The 27,348-nt window shown below is 46.3% G+C and overlaps 1 protein-coding gene across 1 annotated transcript in view; it reads left to right on the forward strand.

Moving 5' to 3' along the window:
* Nucleotides 1-27,348, forward strand: part of TDRD3 (tudor domain containing 3) — a 642,579-nt gene that overhangs the window by 31,006 nt on the left and 584,225 nt on the right. The gene's annotated exons all lie outside the window — the stretch shown is intronic.

The raw sequence follows: 27,348 nt of genomic DNA on the forward strand, positions 1-27,348 counted from the left end.
TGCTTGACACACGGTGAAAGAGGGTTTTAAAGTAGAGGGGGGGGGGCACATAATTGGCGATTATACATTACAGCAGCGCTACTGGGTAAACATTCTGTGTTTTTCTCCGGGGTCATATAGCATTGGGGTGTGTGCTGGCATACTCTCTCTCTGTCTCTCCAAAGGGCCTAAAGGGGAACCTGTCTTCAGAAAAATGTTTCCCTGTGTGTGTGGAGTGTGTCGGTACGCGTGTGTCGACATGTTTGACGATGAAGGCTCGCTTAAGGAGGAGGGGGAGTGCATGAATGTCAGGTCGCCGCCGGCAACGCCGACACCGGACTGGATGGATATGTGGAATGTCTTGAATGCTAATGTAAATTTATTGCATAAGAGATTAGACTAGACAAGACTGAGGCTAGGGATCAGTCAGGTAGTCAGACCATGCCTGTGCCAGTGGCACCGGGACCTTCTGGGTCTCAGAAACGCACATTATCCCAGATCACTGACACAGATACCGACACGGATTCAGATTCCAGTGTCGACTATGAGGATGCAAAATTACAGCCAAAAGTGGCTAAAGGTATTCGTTACATGATCATTGCTATTAAAGAGGTTTTGCATGTTACTGAGGAACCCCCTGTCCCTGACACGAGGGTACACATGTATAAAGAGAAAAAGTCTGAGATCACCTTTCCATCCTCATTTGAGCTAAGCGAATTGTGCGAAAAGGCTTGGGAATCTCCAGACAGGAGACTAAAAGTTCCCAAAAGGATTCTTATGGCGTATCCCTTCCCACAAAAGGACAGGATACGATGGGAATCTTCGCCTAAAGTAGACAAGGCGTTGACACGCTTATCCAAGAAGGTGGCACTGCCTTTCCAGGATACTGCTACCCTCAAGGATCCTGCGGATCGTAAGCAGGAAGTTACCATGAAGTACATTTACACACATTCTGGTACTATTGTTAGGCCGGCTATGGCATCGGCCTGGGTTTGTAGTGCTGTCGCAGCATGGACAGATTCCTTGTCTACGGAGATTGAGACCCTAGATAAGGATACCATTCTAATGACCCTAGAGCATATCACGGGGGATGCCGACTCAAAGCGGCATATGGAGTCATTGCCTTACAAGGGGGAGGAATTGTTTGGAGAAGGCCTCTCGGAACTTGTCTCTACTGCTACGGCTGGTAAATCGAATTTTTTACCTTATGTTCCCCCACAACATACTAGAAGGCACCTCATTAACAAATGCAGTCCTTTCGTTCAAATAAAAGCAAAAAGGTACGGGGATCGTCCTTTCTTGCCAGAGGTAAAGGCAAGGGAAAAAAGCTGCACATAGCTAGCTCCCAGGAGTAGAAGTCCTCCCCTACGTCTGCAAAATCCATCGCATGACGCTGGGGCTTCCCTGGGGGGGGCAGCACAAGTGGGGGCACGTCTTCGATTTTTCAGCCACGTCTGGGTTCACTCACAGGTGGATCCCTGGGCAATAGAGATTGTTTCTCAGGGATACAGGCTGGAATTCGAAGAGATGCCTCTCGCCGGTTTTTCAAATCGGCTCTGCCAGCTTCTCCGTCAGAAAGGGAGTTAGTGTTAACTGCAATTCAAAAATTTTATCTGCAACAGGTGATAGTCAAGGTTCCTCTTCTCCAGCAAGGAAAGGGGTATTAATCAACCCTGTTTGTGGTTCCGAAACCGGACGGTTCGGTCAGACCCATTTTGAATCTGAAATCCCTGAACCTGTACTTGAAAAAGTTTAAGTTCAAGATGGAATAGCTCAGAGCGGTCATCGCCAGCCTGAAGGGGGGGGGGGATTGGATGGTTTCCCTGGACATAAGGGATGCTTACCTTCATGTTCCGATTTTTCTTCCTCACCAGGCGTTCCTGAGATTTGCGGTACAGGACTGTCATTACCAATTTCAGACGTTGCCGTTTGGGCTTTCCACGGCCCCGAGAATTTTCACCAAGGTAATGGCGGAAATGATGATGCTCCTGCGCAAGCAGGGTGTCACAATTACCCCATACTTGGACGATCTTCTCATAAAGGCGAGATCTCGAGAGAAGTTACTGGACAGCGTGTCACTGTCTGTGAGGACGTTGCAACAGCACGGCTGGATTCTCAATATTCCGAAGTCCCAGCTGGTTCCTACAATGCGTCTGACCTTTTTGGGCCTGATTCTGGACACAGAACAGAAAAAGGTTTTTCTTCCGATGAAAAAGGCTCAGGAGCTCATAGCTCTGGTCAGGAACCTATTAAAGCCAAAAAAGGTTTCAGTGCTTCACTGCACATGTGTCCTGGGGAAGATGGTGGCATCGTACGAGGCCATCCCCTTCGGCAGGTTCCATGCGAGGACTTTTCAATGGGACCTACTGGACAAATGGTCTTGGTCTCATTTACAAATGCATCAAAGGATCACCCTGTCTCCCAGAGCCAGAATATTTCTCCTGTGGTGGCTGCACAGTGCTCACCTCCTGGAAGGCTGCAGGTTCGGCATTCAGGACTGGATCCCGGTGACCACGGACGCAAGCCTCCGAGGTTGGGGAGCAGTCACACTGGGAAGAAATTTCCAAGGTCTCTGGTCAACTCTAGAGACTTGTCTCCACATCAACGTCCTGGAGTTGAGGGCCATATACAACGGCCTACGTCAAGCGGAGGCATTACTTCGGGACAAACCGGTTCTGATTCAGTCGGACAATGTCACAGCAGTGGCTCATGTAAACCGCCAAGGCGGCACAAGGAGCAGAGTGTCCATGGCAGAAGCAACCAGGACTCTTCGCTGGGCGGAGAATCATGTAAGCGCACTGTCGGCAGTGTTCATCCCGGGGGTGGACAACTGGGAAGCGGACTTCCTCAGCAGACACGACCTGCATCCGGGAGAGTGGGGACTTCATCACGAAGTCTTCGCACAGATCGCGAGTCGGTGGGGACTGCCTCAGATAGACATGATGGCGTCCCGTCTCAACAAAAAGCTAAAGAGATATTGCGCCAGGTCAAGAGACCCTCAGGCGGTAGCTGTAGACGCTCTGGTGACACCATGGGTGTTCAGATCGGTCTATGTGTTCCCTCCTTTGCCTCTCATACCCAAGGTGTTGAGAATAATAAGGCAAAGAAGAGTGAGAACAATCCTCATTGTTCCAGATTGGCCACGAAGGACTTGGTATCTGGATCTGCAAGAGTTGCTCACAGAAGATCCGTGGCCTCTTCCTCTAAGGCAGGACCTACTGCAACAGGGGCCCTGTCTGTTCCCAGACTTACCGCGGCTGCGTTTGACGGCATGGCGGTTGAACGCCGGATCCTAGCGGAAAAAGGTATTCCGGAGGAGGTCATTCCTACCCGGATTAAGGCTAGGAAGGACGTGACATCGGAACTTTGTCACCGCATATGGCGAAAATATGTTTCTTGGTGTGAGGCCAGGACTGCTCCTACGGAGGAGTTCCATTTGGGCCGTTTACTTCACTTCCTTCAAACAGGAGTGAATTTGGGTCTAAAATTAGGATCCATAAAGGTTCAACTTTCGGCCTTGTCCATTTTCTTTCAAAAAGAATTGGCTTCTCTTCTTGAAGTACAGACATTTGTGAAGGGAGTGCTGCATATTCAGCCTCCTTTTATACCTCCGGTGGCGCCTTGGGATCTTAACGTGGTATTAAGTTTCCTCAAGTCACCTTGGTTTGAACCACTCAAAACAGTGGAGTTGAAATATCTCACTTGGAAGGTGGTCATGTTGTTGGCCTTAGCTTCTGCAAGGCGTGTTTCGGAATTAGCGGCTTTGTCATATAAAAGTCCCTATCGGGTTTTTCACGTGGATAGGGCAGAATTGAGAACTCGTCCTCAATTCCTGCCTAAAGTGGTCTCATCTTTTCATATGAACCAACCTATTGTCGTGCCTGTGGCTACGCGAGACTTGGAGGATTCCGAGTCACTTGATGTGGTCAGGGCTTTGAAGATTTATGTGGCCAGAACAGCTAGGGTCAGGAAGACAGAGGCGCTGTTTATCCTGTATGCAGCCAATAAGGTTGGCGCACCTGCGTCAAAGCAGACTATTGCTCGCTGGATCTGTAACACGATTCAGAAAGCACATTCTTCGGCTGGATTGCCATTGCCAAAATCGGTTAAGGCCCATTCCACTAGGAAGGTGGGCTCTTCTTGGGCGGCTGCCCGAGGGGTCTCTGCATTACAGTTGTGCCGAGCAGCTACTTGGTCGGAATCAAACACCTTTGCAAGGTTCTATAAGTTTGATACCCTAGCTGAGGAGGACCTTGTGTTTGCTCAATCGGTGCTGCAGAGTCATCCGCACTCTCCCGCCCGTTTGGGAGCTTTGGTATAATCCCCATGGTCCTTACGGAGTCCCAGCATCCTCTAGGACGTTAGAGAAAATAAGATTTTTTCACTTACCGGTAAATCTATTTCTCGTAGTCCGTAGAGGATGCTGGGCGCCCGTCCCAAGTGCGGACTTCTTCTGCAAGACTTGTATATAGTTGTTGCTTACATAAGGGTTATATTATAGTTCATCGGTTTGGACCGAGACTATGTTGTTTGTTCATACTGTTAAATGGGTAGTTTATCACAAGTTATACGGTGTGATTGGTGTGGCTGGTATGAATCTTGCCCTTGGATTAACAAAAATCCTTTCATCGTACTGTCCATCTCCTCTGGGCACGGTTTCTCTAACTGAGGTCTGGAGGAGGGGCATAGAGGGAGGAGCCAGTGCACACCCAGAGTCTAAAGTCTTTCTTAAAGTGCCCATGTCTCCTGCGGAGCCCGTCTATTCCCCATGGTCCTTACCAGCATCCTCTATGGACTACGAGAAATAGATTTACCGGTAAGTGTAAAATCTTATTTTCCCCAAAATATTGAAATGCTAGTAATTTACGGGACACCAATATAGTGGGCATGGAATGACAGCTGGCAGATTGTTGGTCAAATTCTGGAATTGTAGAAAGCTGCTGATTAAATTGAAGGGCATACAGAGCAGATACGAAGAATAAAGCTTAGGGTCTGGGTTGGCAGCAAACAATGGGGTCACAGTGTGAGTTTGAGGATAGGCAGAGAACTCTGTAATCAATTCTTTTCACCCCCTTCCACACCTGTTTTGTTTCTGCTGGCGGGTGTGGTATCCTCATTTCAGCTCGCTACCCCTCGGGATAGAGAGGAACCCTAACCCTTTACTCAACTAAACCTGATTACTATGGGTGAGATATGCGCGATAACTGGGATCACTTTAGAAAAGAGATTGGGCGTGATATATCATTTGAATACCGCCCAGAGTATCCACCAACAGTCCTGATTAGTAACAGGCAATCAGAAGAGTAATAGCAGGTTCTGCATTGTCAGCAGGACAGGCAATATAACCAGCAACATTTTAAATTGGGAACATGCTATGTCACTTGCATGGAGTGTGAGTTTTGCTTTGTTGATCATTGCTTATGACAGTGGCTTTAACCTCTGAACATAAAAGTCTTTACAGACCCATCCATACTTTTGCTGAATAGCTAGCTGTTATTACATTTAACGCACATTTGCACCAGCCCTATACCTTGTGCAAGAGATCTGTTTACAGTCGGACTGATCTGTGCTTACGCTCAGCTCCACATGGACCGCTATTCCAGCTTCTCTCTCCATACTTGCAAATGTCAAATTGTTACAGTTACACCAAATCATTCATAGGTAGAGATGTGTCTGATGATTTGTGTATGACTGTATATCCATGTAGTTGAATATAGTTGTGTACAGGAACATGTGCAGTGCAAAATGTCGCAAGACCCATCTGCAAAAACACAGTTGGGTGCAACTCAGAATCAGCTTCACTATTTTTGCCTTAAAAGACAATGGCTATGTGAGAGCGGGGCGGGGAGGGTGTCCGTTTCAGAAAACAAGAACATGTCCTCCCCATTTTCTGGGCGTGTCGAGCGCAATGTTTGCATTTCCTGACGCAGCTTTACTCATTTTGGCAGTGGAGTTCAGGCAGCTATTCTTAGTAAGCATAGGTTGCTCTGATGGCCGATAGCTGCCCAACGATGATCCGATGCTGTGTCTTTGGAATCAGCAGCAGATCAGAGAAGCCACGGGAGGGTGTATTTTTCTTTTAAAACACTTTCTGTGGCATTAGGTTAATTTCGCATTGCGGCTGTCTTACAGTGTCCATCTCTGAATAAGGCCCATAGTCGATTTAGCATTCCTTGCTTGCATGTCTGTGTGTGATGAGCCAAAGTCTATGGGTCCAATTCAGCATGGATCGCAGAAGTTCATACACACTTGCCGATGCTGACAGCAACGGAGTGATGGCGGCCCTCGCTAGTGATGTCTTCACTCAGTCCTGCATGTAGGACAGACGGAGGATGTCGCTGATGGCGCGCATCGTCGGTGACATAACAGGTACACACTAGACTGTGCCCGATATTTTGGTCCAATCTGCAGTATCGGATGACCTATTGGGGTATATGCAATTGCGGTTGAATTGCTGCAAATGTCGAAAAACGGGGCATTTTCGACACAAAAAAATGATTCGACAATGCAATACAGTACTTTTCGACAAAAAAACAGACTTTTCAGATTCGACTTTTTGAAATTCGACAGGTGACAAATTCGACATGTCTGCAATGGTAAAAATGCAGCTTTTCGACAAGTATATTCAATTGAAAAATGTCGATTCGACAACAGTGCTTTTCAACAGTAAATTCGTCTATTTCATTCCGCCTCACTTTGCTGGCGGAATCTAATAAAAAAAATTTAAAACATGGTTTTTTTTTGTGTGTTTGATTTAAGGGGTCCCCACTCCTCCAGGGTACCCCGGCCAGGGGTGACTAGTTGGAGATTTAATGCCACGGCCGCAGGGACCAGTATAAAAGTGTCCCCCGGCTGTGGCATTATCTCCCCAGCTAGTGGAGCCCGGTGCTGGTTCAAAAAATACGGGGGACCCCTACGCTTTTTGTCCCCCGTATTTTTTGCACCAGGACCGGACGCAGAGCCCGGTGCTGGTTCTAAAAGTACGGGGGATCCCCAGTCCATTGTTTCCCCGTATTTTTACAACCAGGACCGGCTCAAAGAGCCCGAGGCTGGTTATGCTTAGGAGGGGGGAGCCCATGCAATTTTTTTCTGTGTTTTTTAACCATTTTTGCGCCGTCGGAAAAGTCGAATCCATGACGCACTTATCCGTCAATTGGTCCGTTTTTCGACAGCGGGACTGTCGAATCCGTTTTTTATTGAATATGTTGAATTCCGGCACCCGCCGGCCGGAATTCGACGGTCGAATTGTGTCGAATTAAAAAACGGGCGAAAAAAAAGCCGCAATTCGCCCGGAATTGCATATACCCCATTGTCTCTGGTGTACCCAGCTTTAGAATGCTGTTTGGGTTTATAGAATTAGGCTTCCCAAAGTCTCTACCGTTTTCTACCGTTTAATCATTGATCAATTCTATGAAATGGTCATTAACAAAACATCAACCTGAAACATCAAATGAAATCTGCAGTAAAAGTAAATGCCTATAGGTATTAATGTTCTTCCTTAATATTGTGTATGGGTGTTGTATGATATATTGACATGGTCATAATGTCGACATTCATCGTGTAGGCTCTGATGAATTGTTGATATGTTAGAATGTTGACATATTGTCCATGGCTCCATCGTGTGACCTTTGATCCTTCGGTGTTCCCGTATGGCCCTAACCCTAATACCCAAACCCTCCCACAAATGTGTAACTCTACTCCCCGCAGCCTGCTCCTAGCCCTAATATCAACATTCTGGCAGTGTTGACATTTCAAATGTCAACATGTTACCTTGTCTACATTTTAACAACTTTGAGATAAGAACTGTAAACATTGTGGTGTTGACATTTTGACTACATCTGGACAAGGTTTTGTCCACATTATCCAGGCATTGTCAGATATCATTTAAATAAACTGTTCAGAACTAAATTCAGAAAGTGTAATCATTTCTCTGGACTTGGATGAGTCCAACAGTACTATGTTTTCCCCCTAACATTTATTGTACACTGCTCAAAAAAATAAAGGGAACACTAAAATAACACATCCTAGATCTGAATGAATGAAATATTCTTATTAAATACTTTGTTCTTTACATAGTTGAATGTGCTGACAACAAAATCACACAAAAATTATCAATGGAAATCAAATTTATTAACCCATGGAGGTCTGGATTTGGAGTCACCCTCAAAATTAAAGTGGAAAAACAGACTACAGGCTGATCCAACTTTGATGTAATGTCCTTAAAAAAAGTCAAAATGAGGCTCAGTAGTGTGTGTGGCCTCCACGTGCCTGTATGACCTCCCTACAACGCCTGGGCATGCTCCTGATGAGGTGGCGGATGGTCTCCTGAGGGATCTCCTCCCAGACCTGGACAAAGCATCCGCCAACTCCTGGACAGTCTGTGGTGCAATGGATGGAGCGAGACATGATGTCCCAAATGTGCTCAATTGGATTCAGGTCTGGGGAACGGGCGGGCCAGTCCATAGCATCAATGCCTTCGTCTTGCAGGGACTGCTGACACACTCCAGCCACATGAGGTCTAGCATTGTCTTGCATTAGGAGGAATCCAGGGCCAACTGCACCAGCATATGGTCTCACAAGGGGTCTGAGGATCTCATCTCGGTACCTAATGGCAGCCAGGCTACCTCTGGTGAGCACATGGAGGGCTATTTGATTTCCATTGATAATTTTTGTGTGATTTTGTTGTCAGCACATTCAGCTATGTAAAGAACAAAGTATTTAATAAGAATATTTAATTTATTCAGATCTAGGATGTGTTATTTTAGTGTTCCCTTTATTTTTTTGAGCAGTGTATTAATCACTTGCTGGTACAGCTGGGTTTCTATAGTAAGTAGTAGAGCTGTAAAATGTGGAGCTGTAAATGCTTGAAATGATGGAAATGTTCTTTTATCTGTAGTGAGTTTGGCAGTTTTTAGTATTTACAGGCGTGCAATAACAGGCTTAGTATTCTTCTTTGTGTTGCACTTCATGTTCTGCGTACTTTCATTCTCCATCTTTCAATATCCTTTCTATGCTATTAAACCAGCATTCTTGCTCTTCAAATGGCTTGACAGTTCATTTTACCTTCCTCGTTCTTTTGATTTTGCTATCACACTTTCCACCTTTTAAGATATTGTTCTCTCCATCTGCTGAAAGTCCCCATGTCACTCACTGTTCTCCCACGTGGCCCTTTTTCCAATGCGATCAACACAATTGTATGGTTAAAGGGGAAACAAAAAAAATCTATCTTGTTAAAAGTTTGGAAAACACGGCATGAAAATTCTACGTGTGTCCCATTCAATTGTTTACTGTATTTGGGATTTTGCTTGTGAGCTATTGTTTGGTGAAATTTGCCAAATAAACGTGAAAATAAAATTTTAGCACTCTGTAAATGACATGTCTTTGAAGAGAGAGAATGCTGCAGAGAGCAATTGGAAGAGAAGGAATGGAAATAATTGTCAGTGTCACAGAGACCCAGTTTGCATAGCTGTTAACAAGGCTGAACAGCGAGATTTTTTGGACTAGTCAGTTATCAATTCCCTGTTTTTACATTTGCATTACTCTCTGCTCCCGTGTTAAGCATTTGAACAAATGTACATGCGGCGTGAATAAAACAGCAGGACCGTTTCTGATAGAAGGCATCACCGCTCTAATCCAAGTGGAGAGCAGCACAGGGATGGTGAATGTGTACTCTCCTAGAGTTATCAGTGAGCATCTAAAGCAGCTTTATACTGATTGCTTTTGAGCAGTAAGAAAAGGAAACATTAATTCGGGGACAGTTGGGGGTACCATATATTTTTCTTCTGGTTAATGGAGTTTCACTGTAATTTGAACAAAAATATAGTAAATAGAAATGCAAGAATAAAAGAAAAGGCTGTGCTAATTTATTATCAATGCTTTATCTAGAAATAGAAGAAACTATTCACCTGATTTGTGTATAGCCGACGTGCTAAAACTTTGTTATACATTATTTTAGTTTTAAATAATACTTTAATAATCCTATATGTATTTTTTTTTAAATCTTGGCTAGATATTTTTTTCAGTGTTAGTCTTTCGTAGATCCTTATACCTTGGCTGATGGGCAGAAGTACGCAGATTTTATTACTCCAAAACTCCATGGTGATAGGCTTGGCCACAACTGTCTCCCATTATAGGGGGCAATTCGATTAGCTAATTGATCCCCAGCAGCTATTCATTTAGCCCCGTAGGCAGCCCGCAGGCTGCCGTTAACTGGTATTTTTTATTTTTATTTTTTTATTTCTTCTTTATTTGAGCCTGAGCAGATCCAAAAAGAAATCCAGATAAACTGTCTGGTGCCTCAAACACGTTAACACATGGTATTGCGAATATATCCATGATTCTGTGGGGGCAATTCAGTTGTTTATGTGCCCTATCATCCTGTCCAAAGTGACGGGAGATGGGGGGAGCGCTGTTCAATGGTTGGTTTTTTTTCTGATTGCATCCTGCAGTGCCGGGTTTAGCCACGTTAAATGGCTAAGCCGGGATATGGACGCTCCAAATAGGTTGCTTTGAGCACATTTCTGCTCGCCAGCAATTTAATTCTCCTTTGGGTGCCCTGCACTGACATCTGCCGGCGCAAACATTTGAATCCCCCCCCACCATGTGTTAACTTCCGAAAACAATTCATTTATCATTCAAGAAAAAGGGGCGCTAATTGAATTGCCCTAGGTCTTAAAGCCCAGTGCTACCACCCTCTTTCACATCCGTTTAATTAACGGGTCTACTTGAATCCCCCCCAATAATGTCTTTATACTTATAAAGGAGAAGATTACCAAGGACAAGTCACATGTACAATGGCCTCTCAATGTGGATTTGCCACAACAACAAAGAGTTGAAATTGCAGTTGTGAATAGCTGTTACTCTCGGTCCAGGATAGATATTTGAAACGGTGTTATGAAGGAGGAGATGTGTGGCACATGGCAGGGGTGCTATGTACCCCTGTCATTATCGGTGCTGCTATCTTTCAGATGGCACACCGATGATGCCACCCAATGTATGTAGCATTGACCATTTAGACAATTGCAGCTATTGATTTCAACAGCTTCAGTTATCATTACCCCATCACCACTGCAGGGATAGCGCTATCCCTGGCTGCAGGGTGCATGGAAGAACTTGCGATGCTAGCGAGATCTTGCATATGCCCAGTGTAGCTTGCCTGGCAGCGAGACACCGTGCATCGCCAGAGGGGTTACTCCCCCACTCCGGTATCAAGATGTTCATATATCACGTCATTACCGCTATACCGGCACAATCTGTGCATGTATAATACATCTACCCCTCAGTTATCTCCATGCCCTTGCCTTTTCTTGGTCTCTGTGAAGTGTTTTCTCAGGGTTACAGCCCAGCTTCAGTCCAGGTTTATCTAAGCAAAGAGTGTAGAAGATCTCTTCCTATAAGTAAAATACAGTGTCTTGATCTATGTATTAGATATGAATTCTGTGGTTGGTGTGAAACTAAAAAAAGTAGTAAAATGCAGGAATTGGGACAAGGACACAAATGGGTCAGTTTAATTCAATGTGGATTGAATAGCGCCGAGAGGGTGTTTTAGTCGCGACAACAGCATTTTCTGTCCAAACTGCCTTGACGCAATGCTGTTTGTGTGGCGCTAGGTCACAAAACAGCATTGCGGACCTAGTTTTGTCGAATTTCTGCTAGCACCCCCGGCGAGGAAGGGGAGCGCTAGGAGAAGAAATCCACTAGTTGGGGACAGCATTGTGCTGAATTGAATAGCTCTGGGAGCCCCCTCCCAGCACTATTCAATCCTTGTTGATTTAAATTGGCCCCAAAGGTGAAATTAGAGAAGAAGACTGTGGAGGAAGGTCAAAAAGACAATTGTACAGTCTTGCCATGCCACCTTACAGACTTCAGACTTTTTGAGTAGCTGCAACTAATAAAAAATATATAAAGAATGATGTGTTACTTTTTCCTGTTATATCAAATTGCAATCAACACATCTGGAGGTCATGACTAAATAGCTGAACAATTAAACTGCTGGGTTTGGCGAAAACTTTCAAACAATGAAATTAAGTATAGGCTACTTGGCGGAACCTAAAGTAAAGCAGAATGGAGTGATAGCATCCCTATTATTCCACTACCAAAGCCAGTAACAAAACAAGTCCCATTTTCTTTCAGCAAGATTTTGTAAGCAAGTGCTACTTTCTTTGATTTGTGTGGTTTGCTATTAATTGTTTGCTCACTTGTTGGCAGCAACATCCAGCTTCCAGTTTGACATGCCTTGGAAGAGTCGGGCAAAGCTCGCACCCCATAGAAACATTGCTGTGACATGCTAAACAGCCCTAAAGTATCAGAATTTTTTAAAGACATCCCTAGCCCAAAAGGTTCCTTATTGAGAAATTCAGGAAAAATCTTAAATTAAGTAAATTGTGCTTTATATGTCACCCTTAGGGTCAGTTTTGTGGTGAGGGAGAGTATTGGCTTCTGTTTGACCACACATTTTAGGATTGGAAGCCACAAGCACAGGTTTTGCCTAGTATGTTTATCAATAATAGTTTGAATTGGTCCTGGACCGCCAACTCGGGATACCCTTGCATGTGCCCCGAGACATGCCAGGGTGCCACGTCACGCAGTTTGGGAACCACTGGTTTAACCACTTAATGCAAACTAAAAAAAAAAGAAGAAAAAAAGCGCTATGCTAAATGTGTGTCAGCTGTCCCAACTAATTGGCCAGTGCAAAAGAGATCATTAATATTCCTCACCTTAATGAGGACTGCTGCTCTCCAAACTATTGGGTTGTTGATTCCCAATAAACTTAGAAACAAAATGAAAAAGAGTTGAAAGCGCTGTCCAGATTAAAGATTTGGTAAAAAAATATTTATTATATATAAAATTCAATATAACACTTAATACGATCCACCTATATGTCTAAAACACATTACTTATACCACAATGCCCAATTCCTTGATAATTGTTAATTAACACAGCTTATACCATAGTAACACTGATGAATTACGTTTCCATGTGAAACAGTGTAGCATATGTCAATTTCCTCTACAATGTATATTCCTTACTGCACATATGCCACACTGTATCATACACTTCCTAAACCCTCTGATAACCACTTCCCAGCCCCAACACGACTAAAGGGATTGCATAAGCACAGTAGCTGCTCCCATTAGGATGATGTTTGTGATGTAGGATCCAAATATGTCTCTGCTGTTATAACGGCTGAATTAGTAAATGTATTGGCTTATATTGTTAATTAGCTTTCAGATTACATTCAAGCCAGCTGTTATCTTTTGACGGGCGTCCCCGTCTTTTATACAGGTATAGGAAGTGAGAGTTTGTTTTGGAAATATGTATAATAGTTCCCAATTGTTTGGAAGTCCACTGCAGCTAGACCGTAAATAAAACTTGTCTCACCAGTGTTTGCAAGTACCGCCTCTCTCCCGGGCTCCGTTCCCGTCACATCTAGCGCTCAGAGGCTCCACCGCTGGCAGCAGCGCTGTGATTCTCCCGTTGCACTGGGTTGTATGCAGGCGGCAATGCTAGTTAACTGCCGTATCTCCCGCCGGACTTCGTTCTTGTCATATGCAGCGCTCAGCGGCTCTAACGCTGGCACTAGCGCTGTAATTCTCCCGCTAGGGCTGGATGTATACAGGCAGCTGAGATGATTTGAAGTCCTTAGGTCAATAGATTCTAGTCTCCATATGCTGCTAGACGCAGGCCCGTAGTCAGCGGGGACACATGAAGTCTCGCCGGCACTGGGAGAAATGGCAGCTGCTTGGAAAAGGCTTGTGTCCGTGAAAATAGGGGTTTAACTTGACGCGTTTCTCAGCCTAGTAAATCGTGGCTGTTTCCTCCAGGACCAATTCAAACTATTATTGATCAGCCAATCCATTTACTAATTCAGCCGTTATAACAGCAGAGACATATTTGGATCCTACATCACAAACATCATCCTAATGGGAGCAGCTACTGTACTTATGCAATCCCTTTAGTGGTGTTGGGGCTGGGAAGTGGTTATCAGAGGGTTTAGGAAGTGTATGATACAGTGTGGCATATGTGCAGTAAGGAATATACATTGTAGAGGAAATTGGCATATGCTACACTGTTTCACATCGAAACGTAATTCATCAGTGTTACTATGGTATAAGCTGTGTTAATTAACAATTATCAAGGAATTGGGCATTGTGGTATAAGTAATGTGTTTTAGACATATAGGTGGATCGTATTAAGTGTTGTTATATTGAATTTCTCTATCGTCCTAGTGGATGCTGGGGTTCCTGAAAGGACCATGGGGAATAGCGGCTCCGCAGGAGACAGGGCACAAAAAGTAAAGCTTTTCCAGATCAGGTGGTGTGCACTGGCTCCTCCCCCTATGACCCTCCTCCAGACTCCAGTTAGATTTTTGTGCCCGGCCGAGAAGGGTGCAATTCTAGGTGGCTCTCATAAAGAGCTGCTTAGAGAAAGTTTAGCTTAGGTTTTTTTATTTTACAGTGATTCCTGCTGGCAACAGGATCACTGCAACGAGGGACAGAGGGGAGAAGAAGTGAACTCACCTGCGTGCAGGATGGATTGGCTTCTTGGCTACTGGACATCAGCTCCAGAGGGACGATCACAGGTACAGCCTGGATGGTCACCGGAGCCGCGCCGCCGGCCCCCTTGCAGATGCTGAAGTAAGAAGAGGTCCAGAATCGGCGGCTGAAGACTCCTGCAGTCTTCTAAAGGTAGCGCACAGCACTGCAGCTGTGCGCCATTTTCCTCTCAGCACACTTCACACGCAGTCACTGAGGGTGCAGGGCGCTGGGGGGGGGCGCCCTGGGAGGCAAATGTAAACCTATATAAAGGCTAAAAATACCTCACATATAGCCCCCAGAGGCTATATGGAGATATTTAACCCCTGCCTGTATTCACAAAATAGCGGGAGACGAGCCCGCCGAAAAAGGGGCGGGGCCTATCTCCTCAGCACACGGCGCCATTTCCTCTCACAGCTCCGCTGGTCAGGACGGCTCCCAGGTCTCTCCCCTGCACTGCACTACAGAAACAGGGTAAAACAGAGAGGGGGGGCAAATTTAATGGCAATATCTTGATATATATAAAGCAGCTATAAGGGAGCACTTATTATAAGGCTATCCCTGTCATATATAGCGCTTTTTGGTGTGTGCTGGCATACTCTCCCTCTGTCTCCCCAAAGGGCTAGTGGGTCCTGTCTTCGTTTAGAGCATTCCCTGTGTGTCTGCTGTGTGTCGGTACGTGTGTGTCGACATGTATGAGGACGATATTGGTGTGGAGGCGGAGCAATTGCCAAATATGGGGATGTCACCTCCTAGGGGGTCGACACCAGAATGGATGCCTTTATTTATGGAATTACGGGATAGTGTCAACACGCTAAAGCAGTCGTTTGACGACATGAGGCGGCCGGACAATCAATTAGTGCCTGTCCAGGCGCCTCAAACACCGTCAGGGGCTGTAAAACGCCCTTTGCCTCAGTCGGTCGACACAGACCCAGACACAGGCACTGATTTCAGTGGTGACGAATCAACCGTATTTTCCAGTAGGGCCACACGTTATATGATTTTGGCAATGAAGGAGGCGTTACATTTAGCTGATACTACAGGTACCACTAAACAGGGTATTATGTGGGGTGTGAAAAAACTACCTATAGTTTTTCCTGAATCAGAAGAATTAAATGACGTGTGTGATGAAGCGTGGGTTGCCCCTGATAAAAAGCTGATAATTTCAAAGAAATTATTGGCATTATACCCTTTCCCGCCAGAGGTTAGGGAGCGCTGGGAAACACCTCCTAGGGTGGACAAGGCGCTAACACGCTTATCAAAACAAGTGGCGTTACCTTCTCCTGAGACGGCCGCACTTAAAGATCCATCAGATAGGAGGATGGAAAATATCCAAAAAAGTATATACACACATGCAGGTGTTATACTACGACCAGCTATAGCGACTGCCTGGATGTGCAGTGCTGGGGTAGTTTGGTCAGAGTCCCTGATTGAAAATATTGATACCCTGGACAGGGACAATATTTTACTGTCGTTAGAACAAATAAAGGATGCATTTCTTTATATGCGTGATGCACAGAGGGATATCTGCACACTGGCATCACGGGTAAGTGCTATGTCCATTTCGGCCAGAAGAGCTTTATGGACGCGACAGTGGACAGGCGATGCGGATTCAAAACGGCATATGGAAGTTTTGCCGTATAAAGGGGAGGAGTTATTTGGAGTCGGTCTATCAGATTTGGTGGCCACGGCTACAGCCGGGAAATCCACCTTTCTACCTCAAGTCACTCCCCAACAGAAAAAGGCACCGACTTTTCAACCGCAGCCCTTTCGTTCCTTTAAAAATAAGAGAGCAAAGGGCTATTCATATCTGCCACGAGGCAGAGGTCGAGGGAAGAAACAGCAACAGGCAGCTCCTTCCCAGGAACAGAAGCCCTCCCCGGCTTCTACAAAAGCCTCAGCATGACGCTGGGGCTTCTCAAGTGGACTCGGGGACGGTGGGAGGTCGTCTCAAAAATTACAGCGCGCAGTGGGCTCACTCGCGGGTAGATCCCTGGATCCTGCAGATAATATCTCAGGGGTACAGGTTGGAATTAGAGACAGATCCACCTCGCCGTTTCCTGAAGTCTGCTTTACCAACGTCCCCTTCCGAAAGGGAGACGGTTTTGGAAGCCATTCACAAGCTGTACTCTCAGCAGGTGATAGTCAAGGTACCTCTTCTACAACAAGGGAAGGGGTATTATTCCACTCTATTTGTGGTACCGAAGCCGGATGGCTCGGTAAGGCCTATTCTAAATCTGAAGTCCTTGAACCTGTACATAAAGAAGTTCAAGTTCAAGATGGAGTCACTCAGAGCAGTGATAGCGAACCTGGAAGAAGGGGACTTTATGGTATCCTTGGACATCAAGGATGCGTATCTCCACGTTCCAATTTACCCCTCACACCAGGGGTACCTCAGGTTCGTTGTACAAAACTGTCATTATCAGTTTCAGACGCTGCCGTTTGGTTTGTCCACGGCACCTCGGGTCTTTACAAAGGTAATGGCCGAGATGATGATTCTTCTTCGAAGAAAAGGCGTATTAATTATCCCATACTTGGACGATCTCCTAATAAGGGCAAGGTCCAGAGAACAGCTAGAGATGGGATTAGCAATATCTCAAGAGGTGCTAAAGCAGCACGGATGGATTCTGAATATTCCAAAATCCAAATTAATGCCGACAACTCGTCTGCTGTTCCTAGGGATGATTCTGGACACGGTTCAGGAAAAGGTTTTTCTTCCCGAGGAAAAAGCCAAGGAGTTATCCGACCTGGTCAGGAATCTCCTAAAACCAGGAAAGGTGTCTGTGCATCAATGCACGCATCTTCAGATGCACCTGCGGATAACCCTGTCTCCAAGGACAAGGGTATCTCTTCTGTGGTGGTTGCAGAGGGCTCATCTATTGGAGGGCCGCAGATTCGGCATACAGGATTGGATCCTGGTGACCACGGACGCCAGCCTGAGAGGCTGGGAAGCAGTCACACAAGGAAGAAACTTCCAGGGAGTGTGGTCGAGCCTGGAAAAGTCTCTTCACATAAATATTCTGGAACTAAGAGCAATCTACAATGCTCTAAGCCAGGCGGAACCTCTGCTTCAAGGAAGACCGGTGTTGATCCAGTCGGACAACATCACGGCAGTCGCCCATGTAAACAGACAGGGTGGCACAAGAAGCAGGAGTGCAATGGCAGAAGCTGCCAGGATCCTTCGCTGGGCGGAGAATCACGTGATAGCACTGTCAGCAGTGTTCATCCCGGGAGTGGACAACTGGGAAGCAGACTTCCTCAGCAGACACGATCTTCACCCGGGAGAGTGGGGACTTCATCCAGAAGTTTTCCACATGCTATTAAACCGTTGGGAAAGACCAATGGTGGACATGATGGCGTCTCGCCTCAACAAAAAACTGGACAGGTATTGCGCCAGGTCAAGAGATCCGCAGGCAATAGCTGTGGACGCGCTGGTAACACCTTGGGTGTACCAGTCGGTGTATGTGTTTCCTCCTCTGCCTCTCATACCAAAGGTATTGAGAATCATACGGCAAAGCGGAGTAAGAACGATACTAGTGGCTCCGGATTGGCCAAGAAGGTCTTGGTACCCGGAACTTCAAGAGATGGTCACGGACGATCCGTGGCCTCTACCTCTAAGACAGGACCTGCTTCAGCAGGGACCGTGTCTATTCCAAGACTTACCGCGACTGCGTTTGACGGCATGGCGGTTGAACGCCAGATCCTAAAAGGAAAAGGCATTCCAGAAGAAGTCATTCCTACCTTGATTAAGGCAAGAAAGGAAGTCACCGCGAAGCATTATCACCGCATTTGGCGGAAATATGTTGCGTGGTGCGAGGATCGGAGTGCTCCGACGGAGGAATTTCAACTGGGTCGTTTCCTACATTTCCTGCAATCAAGATTGTCTATGGGTCTCAAATTGGGATCTATTAAGGTTCAAATTTCGGCCCTGTCAATATTCTTCCAAAAAAGAATTGGCCTCAGTTCCTGAGGTCCAGACTTTTGTCAAAGGAGTACTGCATATACAGCCTCCTGTGGTGCCTCCGGTGGCACCGTGGGATCTAAATGTAGTTTTAGATTTCCTCAAATCCCATTGGTTTGAACCACTAAAAAATGTGGATTTGAAATATCTCACATGGAAAGTGACTATGTTACTGGCCCTGGCGTCCGCCAGGAGAGTATCTGAACTGGCGGCTTTATCTTATAAAAGCCCTTATTTAATTTTCCATTCGGATAGGGCAGAGCTGCGGACGCGTCCGCATTTTCTCCCTAAGGTGGTATCAGCGTTTCACCTGAACCAGCCTATTGTAGTGCCTGCGGCTACAAGCGACTTGGAGGACTCCAAGTTGTTGGACGTTGTCAGAGCTTTAAAAATATACATTTCAAGGACGGCTGGAGTCAGAAAATCTGACTCGCTGTTTATACTGTATGCACCCAACAAGTTGGGTGCGCCTGCTTCTAAGCAGTCGATTGCTCGTTGGATTTGTAACACAATTCAACTTGCACATTCTGTGGCAGGCCTGCCACAGCCTAAATCTGTTAAGGCCCATTCCACAAGGAAGGTGGACTCATCTTGGGCGGCTGCCCGAGGGGTCTCTGCATTACAACTCTGCCGAGCAGCTACGTGGTCAGGGGAGAACACGTTTGTAAAATTCTACAAATTTGATACCCTGGCAAAGGAGGACCTGGAGTTCTCTCATTCGGTGCTGCAGAGTCATCCGCACTCTCCCGCCCGTTTGGGAGCTTTGGTATAATCCCCATGGTCCTTTCAGGAACCCCAGCATCCACTAGGACGATAGAGAAAATAAGAATTTACTTACCGATAATTCTATTTCTCGGAGTCCGTAGTGGATGCTGGGCGCCCATCCCAAGTGCGGATTATCTGCAATACTTGTACATAGTTATTGTTAACTAATTCGGGTTATTGTTTAGGGAGCCATCTTTCAGAGGCTCTTCTGTTATCATACTGTTAACTGGGTTTAGATCACAAGTTGTACGGTGTGATTGGTGTGGCTGGTATGAGTCTTACCCGGGATTCAAAATCCTCCCTTATTGTGTACGCTCGTCCGGGCACAGTACCTAACTGGAGTCTGGAGGAGGGTCATAGGGGGAGGAGCCAGTGCACACCACCTGATCTGGAAAAGCTTTACTTTTTGTGCCCTGTCTCCTGCGGAGCCGCTATTCCCCATGGTCCTTTCAGGAACCCCAGCATCCACTACGGACTCCGAGAAATAGAATTATCGGTAAGTAAATTCTTATTTTTATATATAATAAATATTTTTTTACCAAATCTTTAATCTAGACAGCGCTTTCAACTCTTTTTCATTTTGTTTCTAACCACTTAAGACTAATATATATTTTTTCTAAAAATGTCTCTAAAATGTAGTTTATTGTTATCAGATCATGTAAATAATGGCTAATTAAGCCTGATACAGTATATGTTTTTGAACAAATATTCATATTTGTTAATATTTTACTGATATAGATATTTAAATAGCTATTAATGCAATTTGATAATAAAAATAATTTTTTGGGACCTTTTTAGGAAAAATTAGTCTGTATAGTTAAAAAAACAAAACCAAAAAAAACTTGTGTATGTACATTGTGTGTGCTTGTATATTATGTAATTTAAAAAAAAAAAATTGTATAAAGCTACTTCTCGCAGGCCTTCACAGTCCTGCATTAAGAGCGGTCACCAACATAACCTCTGGGAAAAGGGTGCAGAACAGGTAGTATCACATATATACGTGGGAGTGTAGTTGTGCATTACATCTGGCTGGGTTTGCCGTTTTCGGCCGGCGGCTTTACACTGGCTTTGTCACCTCTACCCCTGTGATCATATGTGTGGTCTCCTGTTAATCCTGTTGTTTTAATCTTATTTTAATAAACAAGTTTTATCTATACTCCATTTGTCCGTGATTGGAGCAGAATATTCAAAGAAACCGTTATAGGAGGATCCAAACCACATTTTGAGTGAGTAATGGTACGCTATCAATGCTATTGAACATCTATACCAGAGGTTCTCAAACTCGGTCCTCAGGACCCCACACGGTGCATGTTTTGCAGTTCTCCTCACAGAATCACAAGTGAAATAATTAGTTCCACCTGTGGGCCTTTTAAAATGTGTTAGTGAGTAATTAATACACCTGTGCACCTGCTGGGTTACCTGCAAAACATGCACTGTGTGGGGTCCTGAGGACCGAGTTTGAGAACCTATGATCTATACTATCCAGTTTTAAAAGATACCTTGATGTGTGGAGTTATACTCTTTTTCCATTGTGAGTGGGGTACGCCACCCTTGAATATCTGGTTTAACTGTCTGAAAGAATATTGCGGTGATATTGGACATACTACACTATGATTTTTTATTTGTTTTTCCATTGCATATTACCGTGAGGTACCTGTGGATTAGAAGATTCGATAACATCTCCACAAGAGGCTCTTATTGAAGTTGGACTTTTCGTTACTTATGGACTTTAAGTATTGACCTTTTTTTTGATTGTATGAAACCACACTCAGCGCCTACTTTGAGTATTTGTTTTTTGTATCATTGGTTATAAGGGTAAGGTGGCCCTTTTTTTCCTCAAGTGGCTGCACAAGTGTGTTTGCGCCTTGGGTTTCTGGTTATTTGTTCTTGGTATAACCTCTGTGCTACCTGATAGACGGGGGAAGGTACAGTATGGCTGTGCTGTAGCAGGGAGCCCAAATTCTTAGAGCTGGGGCTGCAGAATAACTGTCTTCCTGCAACTTCGGGTGGGTGATCTCTTTGAGATCGCCCCCTTCTGTAGCCCAGCTGGCAGCAGAAGGCTGGATAAGATTGTCGTGTTAACCAAGGGGGCCGGACGGGTGCTGGTAGACGTCTCTGACAAGGTTGTATCATGCATCCGTGTCAAGGAAAGCCCGGTTTGGTGTAGTAACATCTTATCTTCTGAAATGTGTGCTCCTTGTTTACCTATTCCTCTGTCACTGGATTTATACCTACTGTCTATTGGATTGTAGTGCCCACCATCTTTCCTTTGAGAGGAAAGTCGCATGTAGTTATTGAAATAGCACTTGGGCTGTCTAAGGCGGGTGGTCTTCTGTATACCGGCGGTCGGGCTCCCGGCGCTCAGTATACCGGCGCCGGGAGCCCGACCGCCGGCATACCGACACTTATTTTCCCTCGTGGGGGTCCACGACCCCCATAGAGGGAGAATAAAATAGTGTGGCGCGCGTAGCGCGGCGAGCCCGCAAGGGGCTCATTTGCGCTCGCCACACTGTCGGTCAGCCGGCGGTCGGGCTCCCGGCGCCGGTATGCTGGGCGCCGGGAGCCCGACCGCCGGCCAGCCGTAGTGAACCCGTCTAAGGCTGGGTACACATAATAACATTGTGTACCCCAGCCGACGGCACAGCCGTCGTATCGATATATTGTAGACCACTGCATTAAAAATGGATACCATCATTCCCTGGGTCCTCCCATTGGGTGCGCAGCACGCCCGACTGGATGACCTAAGGAACGACCTGTGGAGGCGCAAGATTGTCCAAATACATTAGACGATATGACCGATATATTGTTCCGATCTGCGTAGGAATGATATTGAACGCTTTATCATCTAATGTGTACCCGGGGTCAGTCTGACTTCTTTACTTCAATAAAAACAATTCTCTTTGTCAATTAAACCTGTCATGTGCTGATTCTTGCCTCCTATGCCTCGGATAGATAAGTGATCTTTACTTTCTTTCTTTTTTTTTTTTTTTCTCTATCGTCCTAGTGGATGCTGGGGTTCCTGAAAGGACCATGGGGAATAGCGGCTCCGCAGGAGACAGGGCACAAAAAGTAAAGCTTTTCCAGATCAGGTGGTGTGCACTGGCTCCTCCCCCTATGACCCTCCCCCAGACTCCAGTTAGATTTTTGTGCCCGGCCGAGAAGGGTGCAATTCTAGGTGGCTCTCATAAAGAGCTGCTTAGAGAAAGTTTAGCTTAGGTTTTTTATTTTACAGTGATTCCTGCTGGCAACAGGATCACTGCAACGAGGGACAGAGGGGAGAAGAAGTGAACTCACCTGCGTGCAGGATGGATTGGCTTCTTGGCTACTGGACATCAGCTCCAGAGGGACGATCACAGGTACAGCCTGGATGGTCACCGGAGCCGCGCCGCCGGCCCCCTTGCAGATGCTGAAGTAAGAAGAGGTCCAGAATCGGCGGCTGAAGACTCCTGCAGTCTTCTAAAGGTAGCGCACAGCACTGCAGCTGTGCGCCATTTTCCTCTCAGCACACTTCACACGCAGTCACTGAGGGTGCAGGGCGCTGGGGGGGGGCGCCCTGGGAGGCAAATGTAAACCTATATAAAGGCTAAAAATACCTCACATATAGCCCCCAGAGGCTATATGGAGATATTTAACCCCTGCCTGTATTCACAAAATAGCGGGAGACGAGCCCGCCGAAAAAGGGGCGGGGCCTATCTCCTCAGCACACGGCGCCATTTCCTCTCACAGCTCCGCTGGTCAGGACGGCTCCCAGGTCTCTCCCCTGCACTGCACTACAGAAACAGGGTAAAACAGAGAGGGGGGGCAAATTTAATGGCAATATCTTGATATATATAAAGCAGCTATAAGGGAGCACTTATTATAAGGCTATCCCTGTCATATATAGCGCTTTTTGGTGTGTGCTGGCATACTCTCCCTCTGTCTCCCCAAAGGGCTAGTGGGTCCTGTCTTCGTTTAGAGCATTCCCTGTGTGTCTGCTGTGTGTCGGTACGTGTGTGTCGACATGTATGAGGACGATATTGGTGTGGAGGCGGAGCAATTGCCAAATATGGGGATGTCACCTCCTAGGGGGTCGACACCAGAATGGATGCCTTTATTTATGGAATTACGGGATAGTGTCAACACGCTAAAGCAGTCGTTTGACGACATGAGGCGGCCGGACAATCAATTAGTGCCTGTCCAGGCGCCTCAAACACCGTCAGGGGCTGTAAAACGCCCTTTGCCTCAGTCGGTCGACACAGACCCAGACACAGGCACTGATTTCAGTGGTGACGAATCAACCGTATTTTCCAGTAGGGCCACACGTTATATGATTTTGGCAATGAAGGAGGCGTTACATTTAGCTGATACTACAGGTACCACTAAACAGGGTATTATGTGGGGTGTGAAAAAACTACCTATAGTTTTTCCTGAATCAGAAGAATTAAATGACGTGTGTGATGAAGCGTGGGTTGCCCCTGATAAAAAGCTGATAATTTCAAAGAAATTATTGGCATTATACCCTTTCCCGCCAGAGGTTAGGGAGCGCTGGGAAACACCTCCTAGGGTGGACAAGGCGCTAACACGCTTATCAAAACAAGTGGCGTTACCTTCTCCTGAGACGGCCGCACTTAAAGATCCATCAGATAGGAGGATGGAAAATATCCAAAAAAGTATATACACACATGCAGGTGTTATACTACGACCAGCTATAGCGTCTGCCTGGATGTGCAGTGCTGGGGTAGTTTGGTCAGAGTCCCTGATTGAAAATATTGATACCCTGGACAGGGACAATATTTTACTGTCGTTAGAACAAATAAAGGATGCATTTCTTTATATGCGTGATGCACAGAGGGATATCTGCACACTGGCATCACGGGTAAGTGCTATGTCCATTTCGGCCAGAAGAGCTTTATGGACGCGACAGTGGACAGGCGATGCGGATTCAAAACGGCATATGGAAGTTTTGCCGTATAAAGGGGAGGAGTTATTTGGAGTCGGTCTATCAGATTTGGTGGCCACGGCTACAGCCGGGAAATCCACCTTTCTACCTCAAGTCACTCCCCAACAGAAAAAGGCACCGACTTTTCAACCGCAGCCCTTTCGTTCCTTTAAAAATAAGAGAGCAAAGGGCTATTCATATCTGCCACGAGGCAGAGGTCGAGGGAAGAAACAGCAACAGGCAGCTCCTTCCCAGGAACAGAAGCCCTCCCCGGCTTCTACAAAAGCCTCAGCATGACGCTGGGGCTTCTCAAGCGGACTCGGGGACGGTGGGAGGTCGTCTCAAAAATTACAGCGCGCAGTGGGCTCACTCGCAGGTAGATCCCTGGATCCTGCAGATAATATCTCAGGGGTACAGGTTGGAATTAGAGACAGATCCACCTCGCCGTTTCCTGAAGTCTGCTTTACCAACGTCCCCTTCCGAAAGGGAGACGGTTTTGGAAGCCATTCACAAGCTGTACTCTCAGCAGGTGATAGTCAAGGTACCTCTTCTACAACAAGGGAAGGGGTATTATTCCACTCTATTTGTGGTACCGAAGCCGGATGGCTCGGTAAGGCCTATTCTAAATCTGAAGTCCTTGAACCTGTACATAAAGAAGTTCAAGTTCAAGATGGAGTCACTCAGAGCAGTGATAGCGAACCTGGAAGAAGGGGACTTTATGGTATCCTTGGACATCAAGGATGCGTATCTCCACGTTCCAATTTACCCCTCACACCAGGGGTACCTCAGGTTCGTTGTACAAAACTGTCACTATCAGTTTCAGACGCTGCCGTTTGGTTTGTCCACGGCACCTCGGGTCTTTACAAAGGTAATGGCCGAGATGATGATTCTTCTTCGAAGAAAAGGCGTATTAATTATCCCATACTTGGACGATCTCCTAATAAGGGCAAGGTCCAGAGAACAGCTAGAGATGGGATTAGCAATATCTCAAGAGGTGCTAAAGCAGCACGGATGGATTCGGAATATTCCAAAATCCCAATTAATGCCGACAACTCGTCTGCTGTTCTTAGGGATGATTCTGGACACGGTTCAGAAAAAGGTTTTTCTTCCCGAGGAAAAAGCCAAGGAGTTATCCGACCTGGTCAGGAATCTCCTAAAACCAGGAAAGGTGTCTGTACATCAATGCACGCATCTTCAGATGCACCTGCGGATAACCCTGTCTCCAAGGACAAGGGTATCTCTTCTGTGGTGGTTGCAGAGGGCTCATCTATTGGAGGGCCGCAGATTCGGCATACAGGATTGGATCCTGGTGACCACGGACGCCAGCCTGAGAGGCTGGGGAGCAGTCACACAAGGAAGAAACTTCCAGGGAGTGTGGTCGAGCCTGGAAAAGTCTCTTCACATAAACATTCTGGAACTAAGAGCAATCTACAATGCTCTAAGCCAGGCGGAACCTCTGCTTCAAGGAAGACCGGTGTTGATCCAGTCGGACAACATCACGGCAGTCGCCCATGTAAACAGACAGGGCGGCACAAGAAGCAGGAGTGCAATGGCAGAAGCTGCCAGGATCCTTCGCTGGGCGGAGAATCACGTGATAGCACTGTCAGCAGTGTTCATCCCGGGAGTGGACAACTGGGAAGCAGACTTCCTCAGCAGACACGATCTTCACCCGGGAGAGTGGGGACTTCATCCAGAAGTTTTTCCACATGCTAATAAACCGTTGGGAAAGACCAATGGTGGACATGATGGCGTCTCGCCTCAACAAAAAACTGGACAGGTATTGCGCCAGGTCAAGAGATCCGCAGGCAATAGCTGTGGACGCGCTGGTAACACCTTGGCTGTACCAGTCGGTGTATGTGTTTCCTCCTCTGCCTCTCATACCAAAGGTATTGAGAATCATACGGCAAAGCGGAGTAAGAACGATACTAGTGGCTCCGGATTGGCCAAGAAGGTCTTGGTACCCGGAACTTCAAGAGATGGTCACGGACGATCCGTGGCCTCTACCTCTAAGACAGGACCTGCTTCAGCAGGGACCGTGTCTATTCCAAGACTTACCGCGGCTGCGTTTGACGGCATGGCGGTTGAACGCCAGATCCTAAAAGGAAAAGGCATTCCAGAAGAAGTCATTCCTACCTTGATTAAGGCAAGAAAGGAAGTCACCGCGAAGCATTATCACCGCATTTGGCGAAAATATGTTGCGTGGTGCGAGGATCGGAGTGCTCCGACGGAGGAATTTCAACTGGGTCGTTTCCTACATTTCCTGCAATCAAGATTGTCTATGGGTCTCAAATTGGGATCTATTAAGGTTCAAATTTCGGCCCTGTCAATATTCTTCCAAAAAGAATTGGCCTCAGTTCCTGAGGTCCAGACTTTTGTCAAAGGAGTACTGCATATACAGCCTCTTGTGGTGCCTCCGGTGGCACCGTGGGATCTAAATGTAGTTTTAGATTTCCTCAAATCCCATTGGTTTGAACCACTAAAAAATGTGGATTTGAAATATCTCACATGGAAAGTGACTATGTTACTGGCCCTGGCGTCCGCCAGGAGAGTATCTGAACTGGCGGCTTTATCTTATAAAAGCCCTTATTTAATTTTCCATTCGGATAGGGCAGAGCTGCGGACGCGTCCGCATTTTCTCCCTAAGGTGGTATCAGCGTTTCACCTGAACCAGCCTATTGTAGTGCCTGCGGCTACAAGCGACTTGGAGGACTCCAAGTTGTTGGACGTTGTCAGAGCTTTAAAAATATACATTTCAAGGACGGCTGGAGTCAGAAAATCTGACTCGCTGTTTATACTGTATGCACCCAACAAGTTGGGTGCGCCTGCTTCTAAGCAGTCGATTGCTCGTTGGATTTGTAACACAATTCAACTTGCACATTCTGTGGCAGGCCTGCCACAGCCTAAATCTGTTAAGGCCCATTCCACAAGGAAGGTGGGCTCATCTTGGGCGGCTGCCCGAGGGGTCTCGGCATTACAACTCAGCCGAGCAGCTACGTGGTCAGGGGAGAACACGTTTGTAAAATTCTACAAATTTGATACCCTGGAAAAGGAGGACCTGGAGTTCTCTCATTCGGTGCTGCAGAGTCATCCGCACTCTCCCGCCCGTTTGGGAGCTTTGGTATAATCCCCATGGTCCTTTCAGGAACCCCAGCATCCACTAGGACGATAGAGAAAATAAGAATTTACTTACC

Source organism: Pseudophryne corroboree, chromosome 2 (assembly GCF_028390025.1).
Source record: "Pseudophryne corroboree isolate aPseCor3 chromosome 2, aPseCor3.hap2, whole genome shotgun sequence".
NCBI lineage: Eukaryota > Metazoa > Chordata > Amphibia > Anura > Myobatrachidae > Pseudophryne > Pseudophryne corroboree.